Raw genomic sequence first — 14,158 nt, forward strand, 5'->3', positions numbered from 1 at the left:
ATTTTGGTGGGTATAAAAAAAAAACAAAAAACCAACAAACTTTAACGAAAAATTTAGTAATATTTTTGTATCATGTGCAACCATTGTTTCATGTCTGTCTATTGTAAATAAGTGAACTACAATTTTCAACGGTTCGTCTGTCTCTTTTATCTGTGTCTCTTTATTACTTACTTTGTCTTTTGTATAGTTTACATGTGCGTTGCAATCTTATTTCCATGTGTGTATAGTGATATTTATTTAACATTTTGGTCACTTATCCTTATTTATTTCCTATGCCCTCTAGTCCCTTTTGTTAATCGCATTAACATCCCTTTTTACTCTTTGCAATCATCTGCATAAAATGTCTTTTTTGTATAGAATGTATAACTGGTACAATGTGAAATGTTGCCGGTCTTATCCCATAAATCCTATGCATTTTTCCACGGGTGTTTCTAACTAATTTTAAATTTTTTATTAATTTTTTAAATTTTGTAAAAAATTCGGTCCTTTACGGTAGAATTTTTAGTTAGGGAATTTTTAATTTTTTTAGATTGGTCTCGCAAGAGAATGAGGATCCTTGTCGTGGATTGCGGGCTTACGGTAAAATGACCAAATTAATGACACTCGTATTTAAAAGTATAGCCATAATATTTATAAAATGTTTTTGCACAAAAATTCTTAATTTGGTCATTTTATTAACCAATACCTCATTGCAAATTTTTTTTGATGTAAGTTATTGTACTAACATGACTTACAAAGTAGGTGCATGTGTTTGCGAATACATACGCACGCGCACCTTGTCCAAGTGTCCACTTGTCCAAGTGTACAAGCGTACATGTGTACATGGTTACGTCTGTCTGGGAGATATATATATTTATATATATAATCTCTGTCATACACACCCACGCAGACGTATGCATATATGTATGTATTACACACATACACACACACCTGTGGGTATGTTACATACATGCATACATAGACATACACGCGTATACTATATATATGTGTGTACACGCATATATACCCACACATATTTTGGTGAAGAAAACTATTTGTTCCATCACACCATCGATGTTGGGAGTGCATTGCAGCTATTACAGTACTTTCTGCTGAGACTTCAGCACTCGACAGCTCCCTGCTATAACGAAGCCTTGCCTCGCTGTGCAGGGGAAAGGTTCAGCACTGGACAGCTCCCTCCTCCCTTATAGAGACCTGCAAAGGAATATACAGGCAGGCAGGCAGAAAAACAGATAGAGGCAGACAGACAGAGAGAGAGGCAGACAGATAGAGAGAGAGAGGCAGACAGATAGAGAGAGGCAGACAGACAGAGAGAGGCAGACAGAGAGAGGCAGACAGAGAGAGGCAGACAGAGAGAGGCAGACAGAGAGAGGCAGACAGAGAGAGGCAGACAGATAGAGAGAGGCAGATAGAGAGAGGCAGATAGATAGAGAGAGGCAGACAGATAGATAGAGAGAGGCAGACAGATAGATAGAGAGAGGCAGACAGATAGATAGAGAGAGGCAGACAGATAGATAGAGAGAGGCAGACAGATAGATAGAGAGAGGCAGACAGATAGATAGAGAGAGGCAGACAGATAGATAGAGAGAGGCAGATAGATAGAGAGAGGCAGACAGATAGAGAGAGGCAGACAGATAGAGAGAGGCAGACAGATAGAGAGAGGCAGACAGATAGAGAGAGGCAGATAGATAGAGAGAGGCAGACAGATAGATAGAGAGAGGCAGACAGATACACAGGCATACAGATATATATGTGTGTCAAAATACATACACACACAACCCACAGTTTGTGTGTGTATATATTATACACACTAACATACGCATATGTAGTCATGTATATACATAATGATAAAACGATTAGTGATTATAGTCGAGACGTTCCAAATAAAAAAACCACACACTATATTTCACAAAAAAATGTATTAACATTTTAAAATCTGTAAAGCCTGAATACAAAATTGCACAAATTAAAACATCCTACAAGTTCAACTGGAAATCCAAATTGCTTTCAGTCGGGTCCATGTAGAACTGGAAACCAGTGTAATTTCCTTGCGGATCAGGGTAAGCTGTCCGTATTGATTTAATCACACACGCTGGTATGGGGATTCTATTGTTTTTCCCCAAGAATCCATGTATCCACGCTGTATAAGAGCGATATGCGCCCACACGCATAACCCTAAGAAAAAACGAAAGGAAATATATTAATATTTCTAAACTTATTAAAAAAATTTTAATAGTCTACATGAAAACAAAAAAAAAAAGACGCATTGATATCTTATGTTTTTCCATGTTGCCTTTTTCACTAACCTTTTTTCCTTTTCAAATAAACTTTTTCCTTTGTTAAAAATTATACTTGCATTGTCTTGTGTGTTGTACAATAAAATTGTAATAAATACCTATTGTTTGTGGTGTCGTACTGTCTCCGGGTGACCAGTGCAGATAGTCTTATCGCGTGTTCTATGTTTTCGCGCACAAGCGCATACTGAGCAAATAACGGATGTTGTGTAACACATACGCAAGCTTCTGGTAACATCTGTAGGACTACTTCGTGTTCTCGACAACAGACACACTCCGCCACTGTGGGCATGCAAATGCACTGCCCATAGTGACACCACTCTTTGTTGGCAAGCCTGCCATGGGGATCTTCAGTGGATCCTGAAGCACCCGCTTCTGGTGCACCCTGCGGATCGTTTTGAAAACACTGGAGACTGCTTATGTCCGCCTGAGCATATAGCGAGTCTGCCAGTTGTTGTTGAACCTAAGAAGGGATTAATATGAAGAATACTGTATTTAATGTTTTAGGAAAAAAGGAAGGGGTACATTTTTAATTGTATGGTGTTGCTGAAAGCGGCATGATCATCCTTATTAGGCAGGGCACAGATTCCTGTATGTATATGTGCATACATACACAGACGTACGTACGAGTTTGTATGTATATACACAGATGTACGTACGTGTTTGTATGTATATACTGACTTACGGGTGTGTATGCATTAACACGTACACGCGTGCGTACCAGTGTATGCCTAAACACGTACACGCGTGTGTCTGTGTGTATATATATATATATATATATTAAATATAATGTGTGTGTACACACGTAATTAAGTGTGACTGTATATACACATACACTCGTTCCTACGTGTGACTGTATATACACATACACTCGTTCCTACGTGTGACTGTATATACACATACACTCGTTCCTACGTGTGTATGTATATACAGATACACACGTACGTTCGTGTGTATATACATACACACGCGCATGTGTGTATATACACACACACACATGTGTGTATGTATATACACAGGTGTGTGTATGTATATACACACACACACGTGTGTGTATGTATATACACACACACACACGTGTGTGTATGTATATACACACATGAAATAATGTATTGAAATAATAAATTGTACAGGACTGATGCATAGTTGCGGTTTCAAACAATAAACAAAAAAAATTTTATACATATTTCAACACATACTGCCGAATAATGCCGAGTTTCGGGGAAATCCTCATCATTTTCCTCGCTATCAGATTAAAAGTCCTGCTAAAAAAAAAAAAATGTATTCTGTTTATTACCATTGGTTTGCTGCAACCTTTCTATTTTCAGCAAAAACTTACCTCTCCAAAAGAATCGGATGAATAATCAAGCTCCTCAAATTCAAGATCTTCCTGGTACATGTTTGTTCTTGAATTGTACTACAAAAAAACTTTAAAAAAAACAAAAAAACACCAAGTTAGTGGCACTTCAATAACAGTTATGGAAGCAGCAGCATTTTCTAATAACAATCTTTAAAGGTCCATGGCAGGCATAATTTAGGCAAATTTTAGATTGATTACTGGGCGATTGTGGACAGATTGTTGATAGCTAGCATTATCCGCAGTCTGTAGGCAGATAGCATGCATATTGTATGTAGAATGCAGGTTAATAGTGTCGATTGAAGGCAGTGTTTGTGTGTAGATTGCATGCAGATGCTATGTCTATTCCATGCAAATTTTCCGAAGATTGCATGATAATTGTATGAATGAATTGTGCGGAATGTATGCTGATTCAAAGCGGTTTGCAGTCACATGCACATTGCAGCACACGGCAGGCAAATGGAAGCACACGGCAGGCCCCCAAAAAAAAAGAAGCACACGGCAGGCACCAAAAAAAAACCAAAAAAAACATGGAAGCACACGGCAGGCACATGGAAGCACACGGCAGGCAGAAAAAAGAAAAAAAAAAAAAGGACATGGCAGGCACACGGAAGCACACGGCAGGCACAGAAAAAAAAGCAGCACATGGCAGGCACACAGAAGCACACGGCAGGCACATGTTAGAACCCGGCAGGCACATGGAAGCACACAGCAGGCACAAAAAAAAAAAAAAAGGGAAGCACACGGCAGGCAAAAAACAAAATAAAACAAAAAACACATGGAAGGCACACGGCAGGTATATGGAAGCACACGGCAGGCACAAAAAAACGAGAACACGCCAGGCACATAGAAGCACACGGCAGGCACCAAAAAAAATAAAAAAAACCCCTGGCAGGCACACGGCAGGCACATAAAAGCACACGGCAAGCACAAAAAAATAAAATAAAATACACTGCAGGCACATGAAAGCACACGGCAGGCACAAAAATAAAGAAAAAAAAAAAAAAGCCGGCACAAAAAAAAATAAAAAAAAAAATACACGGCAGGCACATGAAAGCACACGGTAGGCACAAAAAAAAAAAAATAAGCACATGGCAGGCGAATGGAAGCAGGCGGCATGCACAATAAACACTGCAGTCGCGATAGCAGCACACAGCAGGAAAAAAAAAACGTAGCACATGGCAGGCACTGTAAAAATGTAAGACACATTACTATACAGGGCAAGTACAATACATTTTTCATGCACAGACTCACTGCATAAGGCAATGATCCTGTGCTAATAAAAGCATGAAAGAGTACCGCGGAAAGGTGCACTTACCTGCGCTTCTGTGTGGTCAAGAGATGGGAGAAACAGCTGTTTGCTGTTTTCTCCGGTAGACTCCACCTCCCGCTGTGACGCTTTCTGCCGACCAGCCAATGTGGCGGCTGGAGCGGCGTTTCATTCATTTGCAAGTGCACGCCTCCACCGATGACGTCAGTCACCTGCTCACGTGACCGGCGTCTCGGGAGCGCGCATGAAGGCCTCCAGGAAGAGCGAGCATTGCACCGTGGAACGCACCCAGGGACAACGCAGGCGCCATCTTACATGGAGAAGTTTAAAAGTTATTATTTCTGCTAAACTGTAAGTAGGATGCGGTTTATAACCGCTCAAAAGGGCTGCTTTATGACGGGGGGGTGACAGGGGGAACGGGCTAATAATATAAAATTTTGCGGTTTTGCCTCGGGACAACCCCTTTAAAACAAATTAAATTTCAGAAAAGCTTTGGGAGCTCAAGATGAATGTTTATGCGAAATCCAAGAAGCTGTTGTACAAACAGGTAAACTAAACATAATAATTCAAACTAATTGACTTTGAAGTTAATTTTTGTTTATTTAGCATCTATGAAAATATACCTACTTATCTTAACTCTAAGCTGCTCCATTACTTTACTGGGAATATAAAGTTTTGTGCTTAGCTTAAAGCCATATATAAAAGTTCTTCTAAATGTATATAGTATGATCATTTTCCTTAGGACTCTAAAATGTGGCAAAAAATGCCATTCTCACACCGTTATCCTACCAGCTGCAGGGTGTATTTTTTAGTGCTGTGCCACAGCTGCTGCAGAACATCAAAATATACACTATCAAAATAATTTTCAGACATGAATGTCTCTTTACTTCTAAGGCCGGAATCACACAGGCGAGAAACTTGCGCCAGTTTTCTGCGATGCAAGAGCCCGGAAAATGACACAACTATGAAATGTATTTTTTTCAATGTGTTTATTCCCATGTGCGACTTTTCTCTTTATGTGATCCTGCGAGAATTAAAAACCGCAGCATGTCCTGTCTTGTTTCAGAATGGTATGTCTTCTTGCCCATGTGTTCCTAAGGACCCTCTGTATTCTCGCATTGCCTTGTGTTGTCTTGCAATGTTTCTGTGATGCATTTTCATGCGTATTGCTATGGGAATATATGCAAATTTAAGCGGACGTGCTCATCAGCTTCTTAGCAGTGTGGAGGCCTGTTTGGAGCAGCGTGGAGGCAGGAGTTGTTGGCAACTTTCAAAAACACGACATACATTTATATAGACGAGGAGCACTTGATCTATCTGGTGCAGGGGCACCCCATCCTGTGGTACATCAGGAGAGTGGAGTACCATATCAGGAGCCGGAGGGACTTGGTGTAGGAGGAAGTTGCAGAGCTTCTTTTAGGGAAGCAGTGGGAGTCCCCACACTCCCTCCACAATACTGATGCCAGCCATAAGCCCCGTTCCCTGCAAATGATGCAACAGGATACCCGCCTGTATCACATCTTGTATCCAAGCTAAAGGCAGCCCAATAGGTTACTAGAGCCTCCATGCCCCCCTGTATCACAATTTGCATCCAAGCTAGAGGCAGCCCAACAGAGTACTAGAGCCTCAATGCCCCCGTATCACATCTTGTATTCAAGCTAGAGGTGGTACAACAGGGTACTAGAGCCTCCATGCCCACCCATATCCCATCTTGCATCCAGGCTAGAGGCGGTACAACAGGGTACTAGAGCCTCCATGCCTGCCCATATCACATCTTTTATCTAAGCAGGAGATGGTACAACGGGGTACTAGTGCCTCCATAGCCACCCATATCATATCTTGCATCCAAGCTAGAGGTGGTACAACAGGGTACTAGAGCCTTCATGCATGCTGTACCACATCTTGCATCCAAGCTAGAGGCCGTACAACAGGATACTAGAGCCTCTATGCCCACCGTTATCACATCTTGTATGCAAGCTAGAGGCAGTACAACAGGGTATTAGAGCCTCCATGCTGCCCTTATCACATCTTGTATGTAAGCTAGAGGTGGTACAGCAGACTACTAGAGCCTCCATGAGAAGGAAATATATATATCCTTGTAGGTAGATAAGAGAAAACAATGGAATATATACATTTATATAGATATAGTTATGTGCCTTTCTTTTTATATGTATACTAACTTTATTCTCATATGTACTAACTCTATGAAAAACTTAATACTTCGCCTTACATCAGATATGCCAAGATGCTTTGCAAGGCAAACAGAGAAAGAATGTCCAAAGAAACTGGATGAAGGTTAAAGTGAAGGAGAGAAGAGATATGGAGAATGCATGCTTAGCTGCTTTTTTAGAATTGAGTGGGTGATTCTTTGCACTGGAGTTAATTGAATATGTGATTTTCTGTACATAAGCCAGAGGCGCCATATCAAGATAACGACTGTTCAACTATGCATCTGAACTTTCACTATCTCAGGCCGGAAATCCGGACTTTCCATATATGGTTATACGGTGGAGTTGAGCCAATGAGCTCATCACCCATTTCTAGTTATGAGACCAAAGGGTATAAGATCCCATGTAATCTGTAATAAAGCGCGCGGCGCAGTCATGTCCCCGTGTGAGGAACTATACCAGACTTCCGTGTGTGGTGTTTTCTTCCTTACCGCCGGCAGCGGGGCAAGTGGGGTGGGCCTGATTGGTGCTGTACTTAGAATTTCTCTGACAAATGGTGCCGAAACCCGGGACGACAAAACCGGAGCCGTGCAGCCCTGTCCACCCGGATCCACGCCACGGGGAAGCCGTCCTGCTGCAACCGAGCCTGATCAACTCACAGAACTCCAGGTAAGACCAGCATATATTTATGTTGTGTTTTACACTGCGAGTTTTGCAGCAGGAGGGACTATCTGTGTTTTGTGACCGGACGGGTTGGGTTAAGAGTTCTACACGGTAACTCGTGTGGGCTTCGGGTTTGCCGTCATGGACCACTGACCGTGATATGCGCACCAATCGCTCACCCAGAAACTAGTCTGTAGTCTATTTGTACTTTGAAGTCCATAGTGTTTTAACAATAGTGGAGATTGTTGTATCTGCAGAATTTTTTTTCCTCTTACTTTTCATTTTGTCTCATAGTAGAAGGGACCCTCGGTTTTAGTTTAGTTAGTTAATGGTTTAGCAGAGGAGGAGATGCACTCTATGAGATAGGTCTCATAGAAAAAGGGGACTCTCGGTTGTTTTGCCTTATATATGGGGCTAACGATTTGATTTCAGAGAGATGCATTCTGTGAGGCTGGTTCCATAGGAGAAAGGACCCTCGGTTGTTTTGCCGGTATATAAGGGGCTGACAATTTGGAATTAAGAGGGATGCACTCTATGGAGCGTGTTATTATTATTGTTGTTGTTCTAATATGCGTAAGATCTTATTAAAGAAGACAGAGCCCTTTATGGGCCGCCGCCGTGCGGATCAATTGGTGGAGGAGAGACAGGAGTTCCAATGTGTAAAATGTAAGAAAACTTATGAAAATGTGTAACAAGGACCCGCACGGTAGATTACAGCATGGTGTCTGGGAGGAGGTCTTTAGGACCAAGAAGCGTGCCTTGAAAGACCAAGGTTTGCTAGAAAGTGCTGGAGTGAGGAGGAGAGAGAGACAGTCAGAGAAAGTTAAGTATGTACACATTATTTGTTTAGTAAAGTATCCGTAAGTGAAATGTTGGAAAGTACAGTAAGTGATCAAGAGGGTGTCGGGAGAGTGTCTATTGAAGGTTACATTGGCAGTTAGGTAGGGAGAGAAATATGGGGAACAAGCAAAGTCGAGAAGAAGGTTACAATGCATGTGATTTGTTGGCAAAGAGAGAGGAAAAGGTGTATAATATGTATAATCCATACTAGATGGATATATATATGTGTATATATGTATATACTGTATGTGCAAATGGTTAACTGAACTTGCTTTTAGATGAGAAAGATTGTTTACATGAAGCTGCAGAGCTTGTGTTTAGTTTTCAAGGTCAAGCGATAACAAAGTAGAGAGAATGAAATAATGACCCTGGAAAATATCTTTGCTTGCTTAAATGGAATGAAAGCTTATAATGAATTTAATTAATTATACTGTCTTACAAGGCAGGAAATATAGCAATTTCTAAGGTATATTCTTACTTATACAGGGGTTGAAAATGCAAAACAACTCAGTCAGTGAATGCATATTCGGAGAGATAACAGTTGGTTTTACAAAGGTGGGGGCTTTCAGATTTCACTCCAAACTCAGGGTCACAGAAACTAAAATACTTTCGCGTTTAATATAGCATATAATAGCTTCAGTAAATAAGAAAGAGAGAATGTCTCAGTCACTCAGCAAACTTTTTTCACATAATTTGTCAAAGATAGCGCTCATTCACAATCTCATCTCAATAGAATCATGTACTTTATAACATTATAGCACTCACCTCAATGTTTTTCAACTGATGTATGTTTGTTTGTCAAACTTTTTTTTGTCTGTGCGTCTGTGTGTACTGGGACACCTTCAATAGGGGGTGACGGAGCAGACTTGAGCGCATGGATGGATGAAAGTTAATGCCCAGTGCTCAGGCTGTGATGAATGTGGGATGTGTGATGCAGATATTGACTAGGGATGGAGGTCCCCCCCATGCATGGGACTTTACTTGGTTGTGATGTGGATGCTTGGACGGTTAAGCTGAAATGAAGGTGTGAAAAAAAAAGACGCAAGCGACCAATATCGAAGGGGTGGAGCTAGATGATGTAAAGGACGTAATGTTTCATCCCTCTTGTCCACAAGGGAGGGGGTGAGGATCTTGAGCAGCTAGTAAAAGTTTTTTTTTCTCTCTCTCAAATTTGATAAGACATTGCAGGCAGGATCAGATTAATAATGAATTTGCTTAAAGGATATCACATTTCCAATATTAATAGATGTTTGTAGATTATTCTGCCCCGATGTAACTCATGTCTCTGTTATTGGTGCTAACATCTTACAGGCCTTATCTGCATCCATCAAATCTTTTTACAATGTGATACTACCTTGAACTCGGCTACTCTTCTTACAATTGAGTATCCTGGTTCAAAGGGGGGGGGGAGGAGAAGGCATAGGTGATCTAGGTATTGCAAATCAGCCATTTTTAAATTTTTTGCAACAAGATTCTGATCTTTTTGAAATAGAATATCAGCCTGATTGTCTAGCATTGATGCAACAAGAAAATTTAAGTTTTAAAAAGTTACTGAAAGCCCTTGTTAACAATGCATATTTTGAGTTGTTTTTTATAGATGGTACCAGGGTGATTGACGACTCCACACTGGATATGTAGTGGTCACACAACAAGATGTCCTAAAAGCAGAATGCTCCGCATGTCGCAGTACAAGAAGCGGAACTAAAAAGGCCATCACTGAGGCGAGTAGAGTGGCCACAGGTAAGACGGCAACCTTTTACACTGACTACTAGAGCCTCCTTTCAAGGGGTCAGTTTTTCACAATAAATTATCCTTTTGCACTGATATTGTAATCACTTACTTGTATCAAATATCAGAGAGAAAGTTTCATTCCATTCCAACAACTTCTCTTATGGGAGAGATTGTTTTTTGACAATGAGTGTACATGGCGGATTCTAAATCTGTATGTGGGTTTTGAGAGCAGAATTCAACCTTTAAGACCTAAGGCAAACTGCACCAAAATCCATGGCAAAATTCTTACCATTTTGGTTTTTCATTAAACTAAGCTTTTTATGAAGGGGTAGAAGAAGAACATCTTTTGGGTCCACAAGAGGCTCAGCAACGACATTTTTCTCGGCAGAGTCAAGATTTATTGCAGGCCAGTCCGCTTGAATGTAATTTGATTTCCTATCCCTACTCCAAGTGCTGCAGACCTCTTTTCAAATATTTTCCTATCCCTACTGTCCCACATACATAAAAAGCAACAGTATTTAGTGTACCCCAGTTGCATTCCTAAGAGTACAACCATGACTTTTAGATTTTCCTCTTGTGTTCAGCATATTTGATTGAGTCGAGGAGGGCTGTCATGTTTGCATAAAAGTCTCCTTCACGTGAACTGCATGACCAACAGGAAAAGAAGGAAGACGGTTGCTGTTGTGAAGTAATACAGCTTTCAAACTAAGCTTGGAGGAGTCTATGAATAGCCTCCATTTAGTTGGATCATGGTTCAGATTCAAACATTTTATCCAGCCATTAACGTCGCAGCAAGCAACCAGATTGGTTTTATTCCGAAAAAAAGAAGCAGATCCCCCTGACGTTGGAGAAGACTCCATTGCTGTAGTCTTGACCCTAGAAGTTACGCCTTCTCCTTTGACAAGTCAAGCTTTCGAATGAGATCACTCAATTCCGCGTGACTCAGTCTGTGCCATGTATCATCTTTTACCTCAAAGTCAGGGTCATGGGATGTGGAAGGCTTGTTGAGTTCTTCTTTTTCCACACTTTCTTCAGTTTCTACTTTAAACTCATAATGTTGGGGTGGAATAGGAACTGGTCAACTATCTGAATGTGGAATAGCAGATGGAAGATTTGGGTATTGAACTGTTCCTGTTTTCTTCATTGACAATCCTTCCTTTATAGGCTGAGTCAAGCAGAAATAGCAGTCATCTGTATGGTTTGTAGGCTACTGCCAAACCATAGGCACGGCAAAAGCCATAGATAATTTTTTATTTTTCAGCCAATCTCGTAGTTTAACTGAGCAAGAGTTGAAACATATATGTGGAGCCCATGACTTATCCTGGTCCCCTACATTCATACCAAAATAATGCTGATAGGCAGTCTTTATAAGATTGCGTTTCTGAGACGAAAATGTTATTTCACCACAAATGTAACAAAAATTCTTCACTAAATTTACACATTTTTGTGGCATTTTGATATAGAAAATGTTACACTTCAAAGGCACTCCAAAACCAGAAATTCTGAGAAAAGGTAAAGCAAAAACAATATGAAACTCAGTCATAGCAACACTTATTATGTTTATAACCTACAAACATATGGAGAACGTTGTGTTATGTCAGATGAGAGGTGTGAGAACTACCCCCACCCCAAAAAAACCTCCAACAAAATAAGAATGTAAACTCTAAGAAATGATATGTCACTGTATCTCCAAAGCAAGAGCTAATCGGTCATTTTTATGTTGATTTTTGAATTCAGCAGATGAAAATACATAAGAATACGCTAATTTTGAGCCCGAAACAAAATCATCATTGGGCAGTGTGATCAATGTTAAATTTGTACGGCTTCTAAATGGTTAAAAAAACGAAAGCTTTTCAAATCTGCATCCAAAATAAGGTAAACGGATGGAAATATATATCCTAGCAAAAATGTGTACAGTATGTTTGTACATATTTATTATATTACAATTGAAAATGTGAAAAAATGAGAATTTAAAAAAAAATTGCCCAATTTTGGCGCTTTTAATAAATATACACAAATATTATTGGACTTCTGACCTAGTTGGGATAATTTGCACTCACAATGCCTAGGCCTGTGTTCCTTCCAGATTCCGTGGGGTCTGCTCTGACTCGTACTTTCGCTGCTGCAGGGAGGAAAAAGTCTCTCTGACGGCTGGGTCCACCATCTTTGTATCACTATCTCCCTGGCTTGTGATTGGCTCAGACTGGCTGGTCTGAGACTCAGCTTTCCCTCTTGTGTCCGATCTCTCCTACCACATCTTCTCTTCTCTGTCTCTCTCCCTACATTAAACTCTGCCCCCCAATCAATCCTAACCCAGACAGAAACCGCTCACAACACACAGAGCAGGTTAGGGTGACAGGGGTGCAAGAACATACAAGTTGGTTGGGACAACAATGACACAGACATACACACATACACATTCCACATGAGATAGCCAAACAAGAGCTGTGGGGGCCCCAACCTCAGGCAACTACAGTTGTTTGTCTATAATTGTCCTGTATATAACAACCAGTCCACATTTTTTACTAATTAATGTAGAAAAGACAGGAATTAGGTTTACCTGTTAATTCCTTTTCTGGAGTCATCCTGACAGCATACACATGAAGGATGTCCACTGGACCCCTGTTGGGACAGGAAGCGGAAAAACATACAAAAGGCACCTCCCGCCACCAGCTCACCAGTGTGTACCAAATAACTACAGTGACCCGGCTTTGCTTAATCACTCATTTTTAATACCGAAACCATAGTACAATACGTTACTTCACGTAGAGAAGGATAACTGAAGGGGAGGGAAAAGCCCCTATGCTGTCAGGATGACTCCAGAAAAGGAATTAACAGGTAAACCTAATTCCTGTCTTCCCCTCGTCATCCTGACAGCATACACATGGAGGAATACCAACAATCAAGGGCTTTAGGGAGGGACCACTGCTTGCAGAACTTTCCGCCCAAAGGCCGTGTCCCGGCTGGCCCCCACGTCCAGACGATAGTGTTTTACAAAGGTATGGGTGCTTGACCATGTGGCGGCTCTGCAAATCTGGTCGGTTGTCGCCTGGGCTCTCTCCGCCCAGGAACAGGCGACCGCCCTAGTAGAATGGGCTCTAACTTCGCCCGGGAGTGGGATCCCTTGGGATCTGTATGCCTCTTCTACGGCCCTCCTGACCCACCGCGCTAGGGAGTCCTTAGTAGCGGCCCCTCCTCTGCGTGGACCCTGAAATTGAATGAAGAGGTTATTAGTTTTCCTAAAGGTATGTGAGACCTCTAAGTACTTCAGAACTGCTCGTCTCACGTCTAGGTTATGGAACCTCTGTTCCGTAGTGTTCCGGGGTTCCTGGCAGAAGGAGGGAAGTACTATTCTTTGCTCTCTGTGAAAGTCCGTAAGGACTTTCGGTTGAAAGAAGGGGTCGAGCCTAAACTCTATCTTGTCCGGGAAGATGGTCATATATGGGGTTTTTATAGAGAGGGCTTGGATTTCCCCGATCCGCCTGGCGGTTGTAATGGCCACTAGGAAGGCAACCTTATATGAGAGGGTCTTAACTGAGAGTTCTTCCAGGGGCTCGAAGGGGTGTGCGCAAAGGGCCTGTAAAACAAGATTCAGGTCCCATGGGGGCATGGTTCTTCTTATAAAGGGGTGAAGTCTAACTGCTCCTTTAAGGTATTTTTTGACTAGCCTATGGTCGGCTAACGGGAAGTCAAAGAAGGCTCCTAGGGCGGCCACCTGGACCTTAAGGGTACCAGGTTTTAGGCCCATGTCCAGTCCATCTTGAAGGAACTCTAGAATCTTATTAATGTCTGGTTGTTGGAGGTCGTGAATGCTGTGCCCCAACCACCTAGAGAA

The 14,158-nt window shown here is 41.4% G+C and overlaps 1 long non-coding RNA gene across 1 annotated transcript in view; it reads right to left on the reverse strand.

Annotated features, from left to right (window-relative positions):
• Positions 1 to 2,604: 2,604 nt before the first annotated feature.
• Positions 2,605 to 14,158, reverse strand: part of LOC136619792 (uncharacterized) — a 32,533-nt gene continuing 20,979 nt past the window's right edge. Inside the window, exons 2-4 of the long non-coding RNA XR_010791033.1 lie at positions 3,634 to 3,722; positions 3,494 to 3,559; positions 2,605 to 2,757 (exon numbers count right to left, since the gene is read on the reverse strand). This is a non-coding gene — a long non-coding RNA (uncharacterized lncRNA). The remainder of the gene's footprint in view (positions 2,758 to 3,493; positions 3,560 to 3,633; positions 3,723 to 14,158) is intronic.

Source organism: Eleutherodactylus coqui, chromosome 3, assembly GCF_035609145.1.
Source record: "Eleutherodactylus coqui strain aEleCoq1 chromosome 3, aEleCoq1.hap1, whole genome shotgun sequence".
Lineage (NCBI taxonomy): Eukaryota > Metazoa > Chordata > Amphibia > Anura > Eleutherodactylidae > Eleutherodactylus > Eleutherodactylus coqui.